This window comes from Ciconia boyciana, chromosome 16 (assembly GCF_034638445.1).
Source record: "Ciconia boyciana chromosome 16, ASM3463844v1, whole genome shotgun sequence".
Lineage (NCBI taxonomy): Eukaryota > Metazoa > Chordata > Aves > Ciconiiformes > Ciconiidae > Ciconia > Ciconia boyciana.
The window spans coordinates 3,460,113-3,480,899 of record NC_132949.1 but is presented as its reverse complement, the minus strand read 5'-3'; positions in this window follow the sequence as shown (position 1 = coordinate 3,480,899).

The following is a 20,787-nucleotide window of genomic DNA, read 5'->3' as shown; positions in this document are numbered from 1 at the left end:
GCTGCAAGACCAGCTTTTGGAAAAGTCTTGGGCAGCTTTGCTGATAGTCATGTTTTACTGTAAGATGTGTAATGTAGTCTTACGTTATCTTCTGCAATAGAAAGGTTTCATCTCCATTCTAATAGCTTATCTGGCTTTTTTCCAAATACAGAACACTTTTGACTTTTCGCCATTAGTCTTTCATTTTGATCTAATAGTGGACACATATCATGCAAATCATCTTTCACTGTAACATTTTCTCAAAAATAACTGTCCTTTGAACTCTCTGCAGTTCTGCTAGTTAGAGATTTTACCACGTCCTTTTTCTTGACTTGTAATTTCTTCCCTGGATTTGGTGTATATTAATTACCTTGTCTTTTTAATTTGTGATTTTTTTAAATTTTACTTTTTGCTGCTTTCACTCCCTCTTTGCACCCTTTACTTGCCTGCAATACTGTTCCGTCATTATCAAAACATAATTATATATTAGACATTGGTTTGGTCTAGCTAAAAATATTTTCAGGGGTTGCAATTATCAGTCACAATTTTTTGACTAAAGTTTCTTCGTAAGTTGACTTTTCTTCTAATTGTTTCCCCGGTGAAGAGCAGTGCTGTAAAATGCATCTCTCGCAAGCGCAGCCTCAGAGCTACGTTGCACGGGCACAAAGGATTAGGCTCGGGAGAACACCAGAGAAAATACAGTAGAGGAAACACCTCCCTTGCTCGCCTGTGGCATGATGGCTACTGCCGGTGTTTGGGTGAAGGCTGTGGTTAAAGCCTTGCTGAAATCTCCCTCCATTGGGTCCTGGGGCTCCCTGGAGGCTCCTGCAGATGTTTGTACCCCGAGGTCGCAGCCTTTGCCCTTGCCCGCAGCCGGCTTTGCAGCAGGGAGCCCTTCCAGGGCGTGTTATTTACTGGGCAGGCGGGTTCAAGCCTTTCCCCTCCACAGCACGCATTTGAAGCTGTGTTTTCAAAACAGCTATGGGTTTTGATGCTTGCCTTGATTTGAATGCCCTCAGGGCTCTTTGATTGAGACTCTTCACAACCTAATGTTCTCCAAGAAACCCAAACACCCTCAGTAATTAACGATGTGCAATTATGGATGGCTTTATTTGTATCCCGACCTGTCATCTGGGCTGCATTTATCCTGTTGGAAGACTAGAGAGGAGATGGGCTCGGGGGTGGGTCTGGATCATCCTCCGGGGATGGGACCTGAGGGGGGCTCAGGCTACAGCTGAGCTTCGGGAGGGGATGGAGCAGGGGGAGAAGGTGTCGAGCCCCAGCCAAATTCACATTTCACATCTGCGGTCACGTTTGGTTTTAACCTTTTCTTGCCCGTGGAGGGATGAAGACTGCGTCCTGGCGGGGAGTCTCTTCAAGCACTCGCTGTCTGTTATTTTTCCTCCCCAGGCAGAGAGGTATCAGGGTTTACGGTGAGCAGCTGTAGCTCCAGAGAAAGCGCTGACGAGACAGAGCATTACAGGGAGGACGGAACGGCTGATGTATTTACAGCGACGCTGCTTCCTCGATGTTCCTAAGACGCAGATGAAAGTAAAACTGGCAGCCGCTCCACGCGATGCAAATCGTGTGCCGCTGCAGCGGCGGCCCCACGGAGGTATGCCATGTTTAACCGTGGTTATGCAAGACGCCGCTGCCAAACCATGTTTTCCTCCGTATGTGGCTTGACAGAACATGGTGTTTAACCTCAGACTAGATGGGATAAAACATGGTTCTCTGTCAGGACTACAAATTCATGTTTCTGTCTGCACCTAACCTCTATCTTCCAGTCTGAACTGTGGCTCTTTCCATCGTGTAGACAGGTGGAATATTTTCAAGGGGACACAGGAGCCTAAAATCTTGATCCTTTTAATCTGAATTAAGCTCCTAACTCAAGTGACAGCTTTGAATTTATGCACCTAAACCATTGAAACGCTTTTTAAAAGTGCCTTCCAGGCCCTAAAGGAAAGCCCTTGCAGTGGTTTGCTGATCAGCTTGGCCCGCATCTGCTCGTACCCAGATGTTGCCCCAGCTAAAAGCAGACTCCGTTTGCTACCAAGTGTTACGTACACGTTCAAAACGTTTTGTAGACCCCTGCGCGGGGGTTAATGTGTGACAGGGCTCTCGGCTCAGCATCTCTGAAAGATGTCCAAGGCAAGCCCATCCCCAGCCCACGGCTTTCCCATATGGAGGAGAACGGGGACCCAGCTCCATCCCGTGCGGTCCATGTATGGAAAAGCTCGAGCGCTGACGGTCTATAGTGCAGCTCCCCAGTATAACGGTGTAATAATTAACAACAGCCTCTGTGGTTATATGCACCTTCCATCTGAGAGTCTCACAGCACTTTACAAGCCTGTTTCCCTCAAACATCTGATGCTGGGTCCAAGAGCCCCATCTTGATAGATGATCTCCTCGGGGTGGATTTGTGGCATGGAAGATTTGTTGCTCGTGCTTTGACACGTCTGTTTGAGAAATCAGATCTGCGTTTCCGCTAGGTGCCAAGAGGCAGGAGCTGTTGAGAAGGCTGCTGCAGATCTCGCACTGCGTGGGCCAAGGCTTGAGCAATGCTTTGTTGGCATCTCTTTATTGTCAACTCTAAATCTGGCCCCGCTCAGCCGCTGCAGGAAAGAGCCTGCGATAGATAACACGATCTATCTGCTCTCAGCCTGATGAATAATTAGCTGTTCGTACATGGAGACAAGCGTGATGCCTCCTTCTGGCTGCAGCCTTCTTGAGGTGGTTTGATTTCAGGGCTCCTCCAGGACAGCGCAGAGCAACCCCCAAGCGTCCTAACGAGCCCCCTAACGAGCTTTGTTCGGGGGCTGCAAGCACAGCTGCCGTGGGGACAGCTGGGAGACGCATGGAGCTCCCGGGCCCTCCATATGGATGCTCTTGACCTCTGAGGCCTCCGAAACTCCATGTGGCTGCTGAGGACGCTGGAAAGGGTCAACCCCCTCTCTACACCCCCAACAAAAGGATGGGTTTGGTAGACGTGGCCAGGACCAAGCAGTGAAGGGGTCTTAGAGGGAGACGGGGAGGGGCGAAAGCACTGGTTTTCAAGGGGCATGGATTTGCAGCACAGCAAAATTCGCTTGCAAATGCAGGTTGAAAAAAGCCAGCGACCACATTTGCAGTCCTCGCTGGGTGCCCGGTAAATGGGGCCAGACGGGTTGCACGGGGCTCGGGCCCGGCCACTGCCGTCCCAGCGAAAGGCTCTTGCAGCTCACCCGGGCGCGGGGGTGCGGGGTGACTTTGAACCCCCTCCCCGTCCCCGGCAGCTTTGTTATCGGTGCTATTGTGGGGCCGTCGGAGCCAATCCCCGCCAGCCCCGATTCAAAGTCCAGGTGCCAACCAACTTGAACTCTCCAGCATCCCCGCCGTGAAGCAATTATTCCCTCAGACACATTCATTGTTCTCATTACACCATAAATTGTGAATGAATTAAACATGCACTTACCACTATGCACCACAGCTGTCAAGGAAAATAACACACAAATATCGCACGGGGCTGGATCCCGCTCCCACCCCTCTCCCAGGAAGATTTGCTGCTCGCAGGGAAGGAGGCAGCAGCCAAGCTCGCTGGGGCTGGTATTTGCTTTATGGCGAGGCCAAGTCTCTGTTCTCACTTACAGCAGCGCAAGGCAGGACTATCTCCATTGGATTTGATGTTTTAACTGTGGTTTTTTTTTCTTTTGGCCACATTGATATCACTGTTGTGCAGAGGGAAGACTGGCCCTTGGGCTTTCTGAGATCCCAGTTTGACCATGTCTTACTTGGGATGCAAAATCCTGCCACGGGTGTAGGAGGACAAGTCAGGTATCACTTTGGGCTGGTAGGGATAAAACCGCTCAAAGCCCCTGTGCCACCAGCAGCCCCGTGCCTGGCCCAGAGCGCCCCAGCCCCGGCACAGGGGTGCTGGGCTCGCCACTGCGAGCATCCCCGCCCGCGCTGGGGGATTTCGTCGTACGTGACCAATAGCTGGCAAGGGAAGCTGTAAAAGAAAGGTACTTCAGAGTGCCCGACTTCATCTTGCAGTGCTATATACATATATATACTTTCCCAACAAGAAGCATGGGCGTTTATTTATTTTCTGATCTCCACTCCATGTCCATGGAGCTTATAGAGCCGGGAACAATCTCCTGGCGTGTCGGCAGATAAATTCCCCAATTGTCCCTGCTCCGAAGAGGGGACCTGGACCTCGCGGCTACCTTGGGGTACAATGTCGGGATTCACCAGACAGGATTACAGAGGGGGCTTTTCTTCTGAGTGCAGGAGCTGGAAGTTTGTCTGCATTTCTCTTCTTGCACCGCATCTCCAAGGAGGTTTTCGCTTTCTAAGAAGGATGTTACCCACTGAGCTATTCATAGTAGTTAAATGAGAAAAGGGGTTAATAAAATACATGCTAGAAGAAAGAAAATAAGATTAGAAGGACTGATGTTTTGGCTGTGAGGCCTTCTGTGGGCTGCAGAGAGAGGGGGGAAAAAGGAACAAGATTATTATTTTCTTTTCTCTAGCTCAAAGAACTTCATGGCCAGAATGGCACTGCTAATCCAACTTTCTTTCCAACAAGTATTTTATCAACACCTCTTTCTTTTTTCCCCCCTCTATTCTCTTTCCCCCAGTCTCTGCACTGACTTATGATTAGTTGTATTAAAATTAAAGTTTCAGCTACATGGTGTCTCTGCTCTGCAGAAGCATTAGCAGGGCTCGCAAGAGCTGGAGCCCCCTGCGACTCTGTGCACATCTCCCCTCACACGCGCATGCCCATGCACACGCAGTCGTTGCACTTCTGGGCACCTGGTTTTCTCTCGCCAACCACAAAAAAGTATCTTTTACAGCCGTTCAGCGCTGTTTGGCAGAGGATCAGATAGCAGCTCCACTGAAAGCAAACAGCCGCCTTTCCGAGGGAGTAAATATTTCGCAACGTGTTACTTCAGTGTTATTTATTATGAACATATTTTTCCCTTTTATCCGGGGATTTGCCAACTCTTCGGAGTCACAAAACCTTGCCGCGGCCTTGCAAAGGGCGGCTGCGCCTCTCCTCCCCCCCTGCCATTTCAGGGGGGACCCAGCGAGGTTTCACCCAGCCCCAGCTCCCCTCCCGGAGAGGAGGATGTTTTGCAGGAGCCTGGGATCACTCCCTGCTCTTTTAAAGGCAAGGGACGCCTGAGATGGGAGATTCGGTTTAAGCGGTGGTGGTGGGTCATGCATCAGAGTAAGGAGAAGTTGCGGTAGGACCAGTCTGCCCCAGTACGCACACGGCACAGCATCCCGGGGGCTTTTGGGGCAATACACTAGAGGAATGGGTAAAACATGGGGAGAGGAGTTGGTGTCTCTTGTTATCTGCCTTCTCTCTTAAACCCAACGGAGGGACAAAAAGGGACGATCTCCTGTAGTGGAAGGTGCTGGAGGAGGAGCGGGTGGGGGAACCATCAGGAGGAGACCCAGGAGAGGACCATTTAGCTTGGCTGGGGGAGAAAATGAATTAAAGCCTTAAAAGAACCTGATTGAACTTCATTAGCCTGTGACTCCTGTCTGGCTGTGGGAAACTGCTGCTACACTGAGCCCCGGCTTCATGGAGGTGTGTTGGGGCTGCGATGGTGAGGGGACCTGCAGCTCCAGGCACTACTCTTCTGAGGTCTTTTGGTAGCACTGTTTTTTCCCCCTCTCAAGGCTTAAGGAAGCCGGTCCCCTCCCTGCAAGGGTTGCCTGGTCTGAGGGAGGAGCCGAGACAGGGCTTGTCCACCGGCGAGCGCAGCAGCAGCTCCCAGGGGTGCAGGCACCGGTGCAGCCTTTGCCCGGGTCAGTCCCAGCCCCCTGGGAGGAAAAAAGCCCCATGCATTTATCAGGGGCTCGGTGCAGGGAGCAGAGCAGCACAGCGGTGCCTGCTCAGCCACCTCCACTGCTTTGCAGAGATTGGGACATTTTAGAGCAAAGCGATCTTCTCTATGGTATTTGACTCTGTTCTTCGACATAATGAGCTGAAAAAAACAAAAATTAAGTAACAATCATAGTGCGAGAGGGTATGTCGCTGCAGCCAGCCCCATCCTATGGGATGGGGCTCAGCCCTCCATGGGATGAGCCCGTGCTTCCCCACGACACAGCCGGCTGGGATTTCCAGCGGCCGAGGAGGATCCCCAGGAGCTGGGCTGTGCCCCGACCATCTCCAGGCAGGCTGTCTAGCAGAAGCATTATTACAGAAGCAACAAGAACTTGAAAGTGTTTTTTTCTTCCTTCATTACCTTCTTGCATTACCTCCCTCTTGCCTGAGCATCCAGGTGCTGATAATTGGCCAAACATCAGAGCAGCTGCAGCAGGAGCGAGTGGCTCAGCCCTGGCCTCGCCGCCACAATTTGGGATTTCTGCTTAGCCAGGAATTAGCTGGGATGGGAGTCCTCCTGGTCCTCCTGGGTTCATGCATGAAGGGCTCCGGAGGTAGAGGAGCAATGACCCACGGTGGCTTGGTGTACGAGGAAGCCATCTCGGGGTGTTCCCATTTGTTTCTAATCCTTCTTGGCACTTGTCTTCACTAGAAAATTAGACCGTGTTGGAACATGACTTTGCTTCAGCATATTAATTACTAGGATGATTAAGATAGGTCAGCAGTTAAGTGTAGACACGCACGATCATGCTCAGCGTAACGTCAGGTGATGGGAGTTAATCCTGCGATTCCAGTAAGATTCACTCAGGACCAGATGGCGTAATTACGACCAACTGAAATTTTTTAGTCAAATTGGGATTTTGATGAGAAATCAAATTTTCTACAAACAGAGGAGTTTCTAATTCATGCTCTTTTCCCCCTCCATGGCAAAGCTGAAACTCCAGGGCCAATTTCAGCCAAAAACCAGAATGTGTAAATTCTGAAATGCAGCAGCGATCCATATCAGACATCGTTGTGTGGGATGCCTGACACTGCCATTTCCCAGCCACACGTGTGCTCCCCTGCTCCCCCACGCTCTCCTTGTCCAAGCACAAAGCCCAGCCTTTTGTGGGAGATGCAGTCTAGTCTGTGGAAAAGCGTAGAGCATGAGACGTAGAAACTACAGCTCCCATGTTGTATGGCAATTAAAAAAAAGTAAGCTATTTGGTTGCAATATAGGGTTTATCAGGACTTTTTAAAAGTCAGCTCAGTTTTCTTTGGAAAATCCTTCCTGCCAGTCCTTTTTCAACTGGTGCAATGCACAAAGACCAGCAGGACCCCATTTAACCCGCAAATGACGACCTGGTCCGGGCTGAGGCAGCACGAGCATCCTCCCGGGATGCGTCGGCAGCCAGCCGTGCCATCCCTGGCTCCCCAAGGCTCAGCGATCCACATCTCGCCGCGCTGCTCTCGGAGGTTTCCTCATCCCAGACGTGGCAGTTGATGTCTCCGGCTGGTGTCACCTCTTTCACCAGACCTCCTGGTCTGGACCCGTGGTGCCACGAGCCCGCCCCACGGCCGCCCCTTGCAGGGCAAGGCTCCTGCGGACGCGTTCCTTTGCATCCCATGGAGGCTGTCATTAGCGTTTCTCAATCAACGCTTTCTCGTTAGTGACTGGGGCCAGTGGGAGCTTTGAATGAAGGTGGAGCCAAGCCAGAGAAAGATCCTCTCCTGAAAAATTATAATGAAAGCAATAATGGTTGGGTCCTTGAGCAATGCCTGCGTATGACAATCGTTGTCTGGAGGCTACCTTAATTACGAAACAGTGTTCTCAGCCTCAGGCTTCACAGTCTCTCGGTGCCTTTACTCTCTCTTGAGCAATATTTTATTGCTATTGTCCTCAACCTATTTCATATTAAGTTCGGAGTATCTGAAAGTTCTATGACATATGTTTGTTTTCTATTCTATTTGCACACATTTCTTGTATTGTTTGGTGTGGGGGTTTTTTTATCAGTATCTGAAAGCCTAAAGCTGGGATTATCTAAAGGATTATAGGAGAATTAGGCACCCAAAGCCAATTGATTTTTCACTGTGAATTAGCCAAGTGCATTTGGAGGGCTGGAGACTTGGGTCTGCGCTCATGGTTTCAGGTCCACCTTTGTACCTTTTCTCAGTAAAGAGACCTCAGCACCTCTCAGATGGCCTTAAAAAGGTGCCGAAGCAGGAGCAGTCAGTAAGAAACTGCAGGTACGAGGAGGTAGATGTGGCCCTGAGACATTAAACCGCCTTTGAAAATCTCCTTCTGACTCCCTTAGGCTCTTTTGAAAATGCCATTCTAAGTTACCATCAATTTCGATAATTAAGCACTGATTTAATTTTAGAGTAACAATAATTGTCAACATTTTCCAACCCAAGCACCTTAAATTAGACACGCAGATCCAAACGTTGGCACCAGATCAAAGCGAAGCGGTGCGATTTTCGGAGATGCTGAGCACACGCAGCTCTCGCTTGATGGTGTTGTAGGTTGTGCTCAGGACTTCAGAAAACCAGGCCATTTGGACTTGATCCCCTGCCAAACTCGGCGTGCTCAACATGCGTTTCAACACCTTGCTTTAGGCACCTCGGATTAAAAAAAAACAACAAAAAAAAATTGGCTGGGAGTATTACGCCAATTTTCCCCTGACGGAGTGAAAGCGGAGGTTGGCTGCCTTTCCACGGGGAAAGTGCTGGGTCGCACACTGGAGTCTTCACGGGGTGTGACAAGGGATGTCACCAGCATCCTTGCTGACAGCGAGCGGGCAAGACCAAGACAGCGGCCAGGTCAATTCTCTGAGCCCCCTTCCCCGGGCCCGCCTTCCTCCAAGAAGGGACTCCCGCGTCCCGCAGTGGCTTTGTGGTGGGTTTTGGCAACCGGGGGGGTGGCCGAGGACCTTCTGGGGGCCAGTGGGGTGCAGGTGGCAGAGATGCTGCTGCTCCCGGGCAAGGGCAGAGACCCCCTTGCTGGGGCATCCCACGCTGGGAAGGAATCACCCGTGTCCTGCTGGACATCTCCTGGTGCCGCGGCTCGGCCAGGGACCACTCGCTTTGGGGCAGGGGGTCGTTGCTGGGGGCCGGGGAGGGCAGCGGGACCCCGGTGTGGGGGACCCGTCCCGTCTGCGACCCTGCTGGGGCTCGGCAGGGTGAGGTGCCATGGCAGACATCAAAGCCGTGATTAAGCCAATACTTTAATCGTATCTCCGCGCCTTTGATGAGGGCTTCGCCTCCCCGTGCTCTCCCCACTCCCAGCCCCACCATGAATTAGGGCTTTTGCTTTATTTTTAGCAGTGATTTGGAAATTGCTGGGGCTGCTTTTCCCTTTCTTTCGTTCCCCCCTTTCTTCCCCTCTTTCTTTCCTTCTTTTTGTCTTTTTCTTTTTTCTTCTTAAGGATCATGTCAGAGCTCGGTGTCCCTCCCAGCCCCTCCAAACCCCAGCCAGCCGTTAAGGGAACATTCACACCTATTTTCCTTGCCTTGTCTCCCCTTTATTCTTATGAAGCTCTCATTGATTATTGCCCTTAAATTCCTCAGTCCGGTCATAGATAAAAGGATAACCACTTCAAAGCAAAGTGTTAAGAGTTTAACCTCGAGCTAAAAGAGTGGACAACAAGGTAATTGAGGGTAATAACTGATCACAGACCTACTTTCAAAGGCACATGCAAGCCTCACTTTCAGATGGCTTTAATTTTATTAACATTTGTAGCAGGTCTAGATGCTTTTGAATCATTACAAACTTCAAAGCTTGAGGTAACACTCCAAATGGAGAACCTGACACCAGGTTTTTTGTTCAGACCCACATCATATTGATAGTCTCTGTTGCAAGCATGTAACATCTCTTCTCAAACTATAAAAACCTAGATGAAAAAAATATTGCCAATAGAGAAGATCAAAGCCTGAACCTCCCTTTGAATGATCCCAAAGAAGTCAAAACAGAAAACAACATGGGAAAAAAAACGTATCTATATTATTCCAACTATCTTTATCCGTATTTAAACTTGTCTGCTGAGGTGGATGGATAATTCTCCTTGAGTTTTATCAAACTATTTGGCTAATCATCTGTTTCTCTTTGGGCATTTGGAGCTGGCCCTTTTGCTGTCGTGTATGAGGCATTTAAGCCCCAGACTTTGGAAACAGCACATAAAGGAACAGCCCTGACTCAGCTGGGAGGGGAGCCACACGAGGTAAATGTAAAAAATACATTTATAAACTGAAAGCACATGAACAAAAATCAAAATTATGAAAGCACACAAGAGTCCTCCCATCTCCAACCCCTGATAGTTATAGGAAAAAAAGTAGTCTGTAGATGTCAAGCTGGTTTACAGCTACATGGGTGTCGTCCCCCATGTCAGGGGGCTGTGCCCGTGGCCACCCCGGGCTGGGTTTGCCGGGCCCACGCAGCCGTGCGGCTCCTCGTGCCTGGCCCCTGCAACCCTTCCTGGGGCCGCACGGTGAATCAGCCCGAGGAATTGATCCAGGGTATAAATAGCCTTTTTCTTTGTCTATTTTTTGTGCGGGGGAGGGTTATTTTTAACTGGGTGAGTTCCCTGAGCTAATGCACGAAGCATTCACAATGAAGGGGGTGGCCCAAGGAAACGGGCTGTCGCTGCTGCCAAAAAATACATCCCGGCTCCCCTCTGCAGAAAGGCTGCTGCCACTTCAGGCTGGCGTCAAGGCTCCATGCAACTTCAAGTAGTCAGGGAGAACCTCCCCAGCTGCTTCAGCCTCCGCAAACTCATCAAGAGAAGAAAAATTGCTTGGATTTTTTTTTTCCTTACTGGTTTACAGTGGTGTACAGCAGGTTTTACACCGGCGTAATCCTTTCCTCCTGATTTGCATCAGTGTAATAGCAGAGAGAAGTGTTCGGCAGCTTATTGTTTTAGTGCAGTCCAGGACAAAGGGCTGGGTTTGAGGCCAGGATATTTAACAGTGGCTCAGCTGCTGAACGGGGCTGTTCCAGTGGTCCTCCCACCACAGCCCACCCTTGCTCAAAACCCTCCGACCGCTCCGGCTTGGAAATGCAGAGCCGAACCGTCAGCGGCTCTGAAGCACGGGGGCTTTATTAAAACTGTTGAAGTCAAGGGCTCGATGCTGATTAACCCCGGGTATCTGGCCCACAGGTTTTTGTTGTTTTACTTGCAGCCATGCATGACAGATCAACATTTCCAGTGTTGTCTGCTGTCAGGTGTATCGCATAAGAGTCTCATTATCTGTGCTCACTTCAATAGCAGATGCGAACGTGTATAAGCTTGTGGAAACTGCATACTTTTAAATGTATTCAATAACTTGGGTTTTTAGCCTGCACTGATATTACATTCTTTATGAACTGAAATCAATTTAATATAAGCTGTTCTCTCTGTTCTCATTTAGGTACGTGCCTGTGTAATGAAAGGACAATGGTATATTGGTTAAACCTATGGAATTTATGTTATTGTCTAAAGTTATGGCTAGAATAATAAGCAGTTATTTCAGCATTTCTGTTGTGCTTTTAATGAGTCTATTATCAGTTGCACAGACAGGGTGGATAAATGGGACCCAGTGCTAAAACATATGTTACCAATGCCCAAGGCAAGCCCTGACTTGCAGACCTGGATCTGTACAAAACGTGCTCAGAAATCGCTGCCTCTGTTGCCAGTTGGCTTCTGCCTCTGCCCGCTGGAGCTGCCGCCCATGCCACGCCATCCCGGGGATGGGCATCCCACCGGTACGGCCTCCACGCCCGGCAGGAGCGTGGGGCAGGAGGTGCCCCATTTTCCTGAGAGCTGACCATCACCTCCAACTCACTTCAGTGGGAGAGACAAATCATGGCAGTGCTCTCGTTTAATTTAACCAACCAGGCATGCGAGTGGGGATCACAGTCATCTCCACTGTTGCAAAGCTCTTTTCCATAATGCCATTTCCAAGCAAAACCCTTCATGCATGATTAAGATGATAGGAGTGCTCTCCTTTCAGCTTGCAAAGGGCTTGTGTGGAAGGAAGCTCTCATTTACATTAATGGGAGTTACGTGCACAGAGGTAAATAGCCCCATAAATATATCACTAACAAAATCCTCAGAATCAGTATTTTTTATAGACTTGAAATACTGCAGCAGCGTAGTTGTCCTGTAGCCCTCACAACCTGGCTCTGCATTAGCCACAGGAGGATTTCAGCTTTTACTGCTTTCTAGGACTTTTTAGAACTTCCCCCAGGTGGAAATGTTCCCACTACAAAACAAACTCATCTCAGGAAGAAGCAGCTGGGACTTAGGAGGTGACAGCAACCTCCTGCTCCCCTCCGTGCTTCCTGCCATGGCCACCATCCCCTATCAGGGGCTCCCATTGCATCATCACTAATGAGCTGATCTGCATGTTTTATTAGAAGACCTTAGAGGGGGACACGGGACATGGGGGAGGGAGCGTACTGGCCTTTTCCAGTGTAGCAATAGCAAGCTAGGAACTGCTTCAGTCCCCAGAGGACCCTCATGGGGATGGGTTACGTCTTGTACAATGCCATGAACTGGAAGGGCTCTTGGAGGAACAGCAGGACCATGGGGAACGGTCATCCTGACAAATGCAAATGCTACAAAAAAGGAGGGGGGAGTTGTCAGTGGTGATGTGAAAAGGCCAGGAATATGCTCTCAAGATAACAGGAGACTCAAGTTAGATTTGTTTTCAAAGGAAAAAAAAAAGCTGTCTTAATTTCAGCGACATTGGGAAGAGGGGGAGAAGCCCAGGACCTGGTTTCAGTGACTATAGCTGGGGACTGCAGAAGCAGGGATGTGGTCTAATAGCACTTCAGTTTCTCCTGATTTTCAGTGATACAACGAGGTTCCCAGTCTCCCCAGTTTCTTATGGGGAGAAAGGATACTGGGTAAGCGATTTTCAGGCTTCTACGAAAGGATTAGAATCATAGAATCATTAAGGTTGGAAAAGACCTCTAGGATCATCTAGTCCAACCGTCAACCCAACACCTCCACGCCTACTAAAGATTAGAAAGCATAACTAGCAAAAGAAGAAAAGATTAAAACAATATTTTGATGATCTCTCCCACAGCATGATGATTTCTACTAAAAAGAAAAAAATCATTAATGACTCTTAATGAAACATATGTCCAAACAGTCATTTTTTGGGTCTAGTCTGGAGAGAGATTGACCTCACGCTTGCTGAGCTTCCCCTACATTTCATGAAAAGGGGAAACAAAGATGCCAATATTAATTGTTTAACCTTTCTTGAAAAGATTACAGTGGAGGTTCCCCCAGGGGAAGAAAACACCTTTCCATACAATCAACAGGGCTTTGGCAGAGGAAGGTTATGAACTACTCAAAAAAAGTTTAGATAAATTGTGAGAAGGGGGAGCAGTGCAATCTGATACCAGATGAAATGGTAGCAAAAATTTGGACTTTGTGCTCCTTGGGCAGAAAAGGCTCGACAGACCCGGTGCCACGACGCCCAGGCAAAACTCTCCCAAGCACCATCCAGGTATTTGCTTGAGAGCAGGATGGCCCCACAGTAATAAATACGTTTCTGGGTGTTGCTGCCCCTCTAGAGGACATGGGCTGGCAGCTGGGTCTATGCTGTGCCCCAAAAGCACAAAGAAATTTTTCTAGTTCTAGAAAATTATGTCAAGAATTGCGTAAATGCTCCTGATGTGGAGGGTCAGGTCCTACAGCACAAATCCAGATGGCCACTGCGTTGCTGGTTTGAACAAAGGTGTACATGAGAGGCAACATTTAGGGCTTTTCCTTCGGTTCAAGGCAACGAGGTAGAGCTTAGTACTCAGCCTGTCTCCATCAACCTGCCAGCGGTGGCTTTTGTGAAGGAGAAATCCAACCAAAGGGCATTTGTTGTCTTTTGGGGCACTGTGCTGATTTTCCCTACGTGATGGGAAGTCCCATGCCAGGCATAGGTTCTTTTTTTTTTTTTTTTTCCCCCAGAATTAGCTATCCACTGTTTCCTCTTTTAACTAAAAAAATCTGCCTTCTGCTTCCTCTCCGGTTATTGTCCCCTCTGCCTGATAGATACTGGGGATATTCTTGCCAGTGCTGTTTCCAGCATCGAAGGGGCTCACATACAGGATTCGGTTGTGCAACTCTTTGTGTACAGGAAACTCCAGTGACTTTGGGGGCCAGGTCTGCATCTGAGGACCCCGTGGGCGACGTGGAGATGAGGCTTTCTCCATGCAAAGTCTCCTCTCTCCAGCCTGTATTTCACACCTGGAAATGCAGGCATCCTTAAAAAAAAAAAAAAGTTTCTTTTGCGGCCCCAGTACTGGTCCAGCTTGTGAGAGGCAGGGTGGAGGCATCATCCAGCTCCTGACAGCAGCACGAGGGCTGGAGTCTCATACCCTTCACTATCCTCCTTGATACTGAGAATTGAATCGACAGGCAGAAACAAACCAAAACAGGTATAATTTTAGGGTACTCAACTTTGACAGTGCGCCTAAAAATAACTGTGCATAAAGGGTTTGGGTTTTTTTCCCCTGGAAGTGAAGAGTTTTATTTGACTTTGTGATCTAAAAGTTTTCCACTAGTCAGGAAAGCCTATTCACTCGTAACCGTTGTCTCTCGTCCTGCTTTTTCCATTAGCATCATCCTTTAAAGGCTGTGTGTATCAGGATATTCAGGGTCCTGCTCTATGTGCGGGATGCCCAGTAGCAAGTGGGCCAAAACGCGCTGTGCCAGCCGAGCAAGCACCCTGCTGCATAGGAAGGGTTAAATTTCATGCTGCAGCTGCAAAGCCCAATTTCTTTATTTCCTGTTAATGACATTATTGCCTACATAAAACCATTGAAACATGTTTCTTTCATTTGTTTAATTTCAAATTCTGAGCACACTAGCTGGAAACTATGTTTAATAGTTAAACTCAAAACATTTGGATTTCCTTTCCTCGCTGAGATTTGCAGTGAGTACACTTCATACTTAGTTGAGTTTTTAAGTAACCATTTTTACACAGCTATAGAAGCCAGCCAGAAAACAAAAAGGATTATATTGCAGAATCAAATCACATCAGTTCAGGCTACTGACACATCATATATTTCACTTCCTCCGCAGTCGTGCCAAGATACCATCAGACCTGACTCGTTACCAAGCTGGCCATGTTCTCTTCCAGGAGCGTCCAGCCTTTGCAGAACGAGAGCCAGCACACCCCGCTTGCTCTGTGCATGCAGAAGAAGGACTTCCCTGAGCATGCATGGAAAAAATGTTCCTGTTTCCATGAAAAAATGGGATGGAATCTACTTCAGGCCTTGCTAGCACTGATGCTCCCATCACCTCCCCAGGTTTCTCCTACGTCCTCCTGCTGAACCTCACGTGCCAGGTTCTTGCTGCCAAGTGCTCTCTGGGCGAGGGCGAAGTGGGAGCGCAGAGCAGGCAGGATGAGTGCACATGTAGGTGGATCTGAACCATCTCAAATTTGAAGGGAAGTCCTTAAATCTGAACCCATTTGGCAGACAAAGATCCAAGCTGCCAGAGGCACGTTATCTGTTGATGCTTTTAGCAAACTGCCACAAACTCTGCAAGGAGCAGGGGGGATTTAGCCCTCTCAGGGTGACGGACACCTACAAGCAGTTGTTGTGTAAAGCTTGACTGCTTGCATGGTGGAGTGTCTAAAAGTCACTTCATAAGCACTCACGGGATTACTGCATGGAGAATCCCAATGAAAACCCGGCTTTAAACCACTTCAGATTCAGATTCTCCTCGGCACGTGTATACTATATATGAAGCAAACCCAGAATCAATATTATGCCTAGGAGAAGCGGCGAGCAGAGATGGAGCAAAGAGGAATGTGGCCCTGAACAGGACTCTCTAAGGAGTTATCACCTGGTCCTGACAAGAGGACCACACTCGGCGCCTCCGCCATGGCATCACAGATATGTCCCCAGCAGCCACAGCAGTGCTTGATTTGCCATCAAAAAATCCATATTTGACTAAAAAATTTCAGTAGGACTTAAATGTTACCTTCAAGGGCGAAATTTGGGCTCCGTGTTGCCTGTGAAGAGCTCAGCTCTACGTACATCGCACGGCTGCATACCCTAGCCGTGGTGTTTGCACCCCTTACTCCCATCCCAGTGGCATGCATCCAGGCAAGCAGTTGCCCATCAGAGGTCTTGTAGACCTGCTCTTCTACCGGTTACTTAAACAAGAAGCTACCAGAGAAACCGATGTCGCATTCGTGCACAGTGAGGAAGGGGTTGTGGAAAAAATAAGTCATGGGAAGTTGGTCATAAATATCTTCATTTGCCTCTTTTGCCCCCACCCTCTTTTCAATTACTATTCTGTGCAGGTGAAGGAAGCAGTTCAGAAATGTTAATAGATAGCAAAGTGCTTATGTGTGTTTTATCAGCTCTCATAGAACGGTTAATGCTGATATGGTGCCCCTTTTAAGTCTAAAAAATCTGGCCAAGCGTGTGCAGATAGCAGGGAGTGCGCTGAACAAAACATCAAGGAAAAGGGTCTGTAGGGGGGAATGGAAATGTTAAAAGGATTATAAGAAGAGAAAATGTATCAGACTTATCTGGCAATACTCGGTAACAAAAGTATGTCGGTTTATGAAATGAACTTCAAATCCCATAAAACTAATTGTGTGTTTTCTTGTCTTATTTTTGAGTATCTCTGGCAGCGCTTTTTTCCCCCACTGCAAAAGCATGTCTGCATGTGGATAATGCTCTGTGCTTGCAGTGTAGAGAGAGATTATACAGCCGATCGGTTTTATACCTCTTAAACTAATGATGTTAAACTAGTTTATAAAAAAAAAAAAAAAAAGGAAGAATAACTTCAAAGGTTCACATGTGGGTTGCAAACCTCTCATGTCTTCTGTATACAGGGCCTTCCTCTTATTTTGATCAAGACTGTTCCCAGCACTTCTGTTGAAATACTCGCAAGCCTTTGATCTTGTTATCAACATGACCACCAGTGAGAGCACCGCCGCTTGCTGAGCGTATGACAGAGCAGATGACGTCAGTCACCATGTCTGACTAACACCGCTTTTGGGTTTAGATCGTAGTGTCGCGCAGGTCCTCTTTGGGCTGTGCTTATCGCAGAGGAGTCTTCCTGCCCGGAAAATGATTTCTATCCCGAGACCTCAGCCCACCATGGCGATGCATTTCGCCAAGGTGGGAAGAGCAAATAGTGCTGCTCGCCCTCCTCTTGCTCGGCCAGGAAAGGGGAGGCAAAGGGATGGAGCAGGGAGGGGAGAGGTTGGAGGGTCTTGGGGGGGATTTGGCCCCAAGTAGGGGCCGGTGAGAGGTGTGCATGGAGAGGAGGGAGCTCAGCACGCTCATTTCGTCTTTCCTCCATATTTTCCATCTACGTCTTTGTGATCTTACTGTAGTTTTAGCAGAGGAAGCACTTTTGAGTTGCATTAGTAAAATCAGCGTCAGGCAGCAGCAGCGTACTCTGGCCTGAGCGGCGGGGGCTGCCCGGGGTTGGGGTGGCATCTCTTGGCTTCGTCACGGCGTTGGTGTTGTCCGTAAGGAAGGTGCTTCCCCGGTTCTCGGTGTCTCCCTGTACACAGTGAAGGACGCTGACTTTGACCTCGGTACAGGAGTTGTAGTTCATGAAAAGCGCAATCTAAAATTTAGGCATTACTACTCTTATTATTTGCTGAGGCCGTTAGATTTGATTATGCTCCTCGTACTGCTGTCATCTCCACAAAGCTGCATATAGGGATGAACAGAACAGCCCCGGTGTAGTCCTCCGAGCCTTAACATTCCTGGCGTTTGTCCTAGTTTTCTGCGGGAAGACAACAACCTGGAGACATCTCTTTAGGAGCAAGACACCAGCAAAATATCTGCCTTGTGGGCAGAGAAGGCAGTGATGGAGCCACGTTAGCTGGGCGCAGTTAGGACAAGACGGGGTGTTGCGTTATGAGCCCAGTGAGCGTGGACTGGCACATCTGTCAGCGATGCTGTTAGACCAGCACTCGAGTCCTTAATGGCTCCCACTGCTTTTTTCTTTCCTACTTTTTTTTTACTACCTGCTCTAAAAAAGCTCTCAGGAAAAAAAAAAAAAAAAAGTCATTTCTCTTTATTATGTAGCTTCACTGTGAACTGACTCTTTTCATCTAAAATTATTCCTTTTTGGTGCCACAATCTGACTTCAAGCTTCTTTGCACTGCTTGTGAACGTGATATATAGCAGCAGCCAGCAAGGGGAGGATGCGTCTGGCCTTTGCAGCGGCACCATGAGGGCATTAGCACGGCTGTGTCACGCTACTTTATACAGCTTTTTGCAGTCATTTTCTCACACATTTACTGAATTTTTATCTAAAATGCAGAAGAGCTAACAAATAAAATATAAATAGTTAATTTTCCTTCTGTTCAGCCTGGGAATTCGGATTCAAGTTTAAACTGGAAAATCAGAAGGAAATTCAAAGATACTCTGCTTTCTTGATGACTGCAGCTGCTACCTGAACACAGAGATTCCCTGTAGATCTACGAACAAGGACTTCCAGAAACTGATAAAGATGAAGAAAACTCTGGAAGACCTTCTTGTACCTGCCACCGCCTGCCTAGTTCATCGGATTACTTTCAAATCCCAGGCTCTACGTGACTCTTCCCCGTTGGCAGGAGGAGAAAATAGACTCCCTGACTGGACATGCAGAAAATGAACGGGGCCACCGCAGCTTTGGGGAGGGCAAACTGCTCCACGGGCACTTCCACACAAAGCCACGTCCCCAGGGGCTTGCCCTCCTCTAATTTTGTTCCCAAAGCATCCCTTTCTGATGACTGTCACAAAGACGATGGTGGGCTAGACAGGTCTTCGGGTGGGCTGCTCTTATGCACGTGCGATCCCAAATAATGCAGTAAATTAAGCACCTGGCCGAGTTACTCGATTGCTTGGTGCGCTCCCAGGGCATCGGTGCAGGGCAGTATTATTGCACAACGGGACCTGGAGAAAACGAGTTGGCTAAATGACATTTTTATGAAATATAATGAATGATACTTAATGAGATTTTCTTCCAAAGTGGAAAAGTCCAAGGTTTTCAGCGTCCATTATAATGGCTTAATTTTCTGTGCTATAGTAGTAAACAGAACTCGGAGAGCTTTTTACACCAACATCGTTTCAAAGCAAGTTCAAGATGTAAGTAGCAGGAGGTGATCAATCAGCTTCTGGTGGCTGGAGGTCCTGGGCTGGAGGTCTCACTGCCACCACTGCAAGGGGCCCAGGGGACACAGGCGGGTCATTCTCCCAGGAAAGGGTCATTCTGTATGGCTCAGTAGCATCTGGCATAGTGGCAAGTCAATACTTGGCATCATCAGCAGCAAAAATATTAGTATTCTAATAATTTGTAACTGCTTGTTGTGCCTAGAAATGGCTTTTACTGCTCGGCTCGTGGGTTTGGCAGAAAGTTTGCTTTCTGTGCCCAATGGTAGCCATTCCCAGGCCTGAACAATGTGTAATTGGGCAGCAACAACAAATTCACCCACGTTATTTCATATTATTAGCCCAGGTTGTCCAGTCCAGGCACCTAGTGATATGCATGGTTATCTCCTCGCTGCTGTGCGTGGCTCTCGGATGGATTCAGCCATCCCAGAGCTGATGAAATTGCAGCTTCAAAGGATGTCCAGGGCCACCGCGACACATGGCCTCTTCGGCGTTTTGCTTGCCATCTTGGTGGAGACGTGGTTTGAGCAGGGCCTAGAGGAGAGGAAGAAATGGGGAGCTCTGGAGCGCGGGGCGAGGCCAAGCACCGTGTTTAGCAATGTTGCAAACCAGTTGCTTTTTCAATGGCGCGTAAAGAGAAGGCAGCTTGCGTGGGAAGGGGGACGCAGGGGTCTACAGCCATGACTCTGGTGTCTGTCCTCCCATTTAGGATCAGGTTAAGCCCCTGGGAGCAGAGCTGGGGTTCCCCCGGTGTGCCCGCTGCTGGGGTCACGTGCGGCTCGTCGTTCCCTTGGGGTTTCACGGCGGGGTCCCCCCTCGCTGCGGAGATGCGGGGGGTTGGCAGGGCAGGAGGGAGCTGGGTGAGGCTGATGGGGACGAACCTCGGTGGTGGGAGCAGGGTCTGTCTCGGCTCCGTTTCCTGGGGCTGTGGGTGTTTTTGCTGGCTGGCGTGGGCAGCTCTGGACTCTGTGCCAGAGGTGGGCTGGGGGGACAGGCAGCCTGTGTGCCCCCGCGGGGTGTGGGCACGGGGAGAAGGGCTGGTCCGATGACGGGCTGCACTTGGCTGTTGCATTTCCAGGAGATGCCATAAACGATGTTCAGGCACACCCAAAATGGAAGGTGCCGTTCTTTTTGCCAGAGGCATTGCCATGTGTGCTGCCTGCACTCCCCTGCCCGCACTGCCCAGCCCTGCCCAGCTGCCATCACCTTCCTGGCCCCATACGCACGCATGCGGCAGGCCCAGCAATCGGGGGGAAGCGGGCTCGTTTTCCAAAGCTTTTTCCCAGGAAAAGGGGGATCATGGGGTGCTGAGCCCAGCTGCAAGCCTGGGTGCAGGGAGAGGTGGGTCTCCTTTAGGTAGTCCCTGCTTAGGGGCTTGAGGAGTGGGGGGGCTGGCACATGGGGTCTTCTGCTTACGTGCAGAAGTGCTCTCAAGAGTGGGGCTTGAGCCCAAAGTCTTTGCTCAGGCATGCGGTAGAGAGAGTCCATTCGGGGCCTCTAGAAGGACTTGCAATCTAGGAATTAATAATGATAATAATGATAAAAATAAAGCAGAGGTTGACTTCAGAAGCTCGCCCAGCTGTGGCGTTACCCTCCATCCTGCTCTGCCACCCAGTCGGGAGCTCTGTGCCAGCACGCTAAGCTTGGGCGCGTTTGCGGCACGCCAGGAAGAGGGAAATGGAGCTGCGGGGCCGGGTGTGGGATGGCAGGGCGGAAGGCAGGGCCCATCACAGCTCTGCTGTGGGGCCGGCTGTGGGACGGCAGGGCCCATCACAGCTCTGCTGTGGGGCCAAGGTGGGCTCCCACCGGCCGAGCCCCGCGCCCAGCCTCGGAGCAG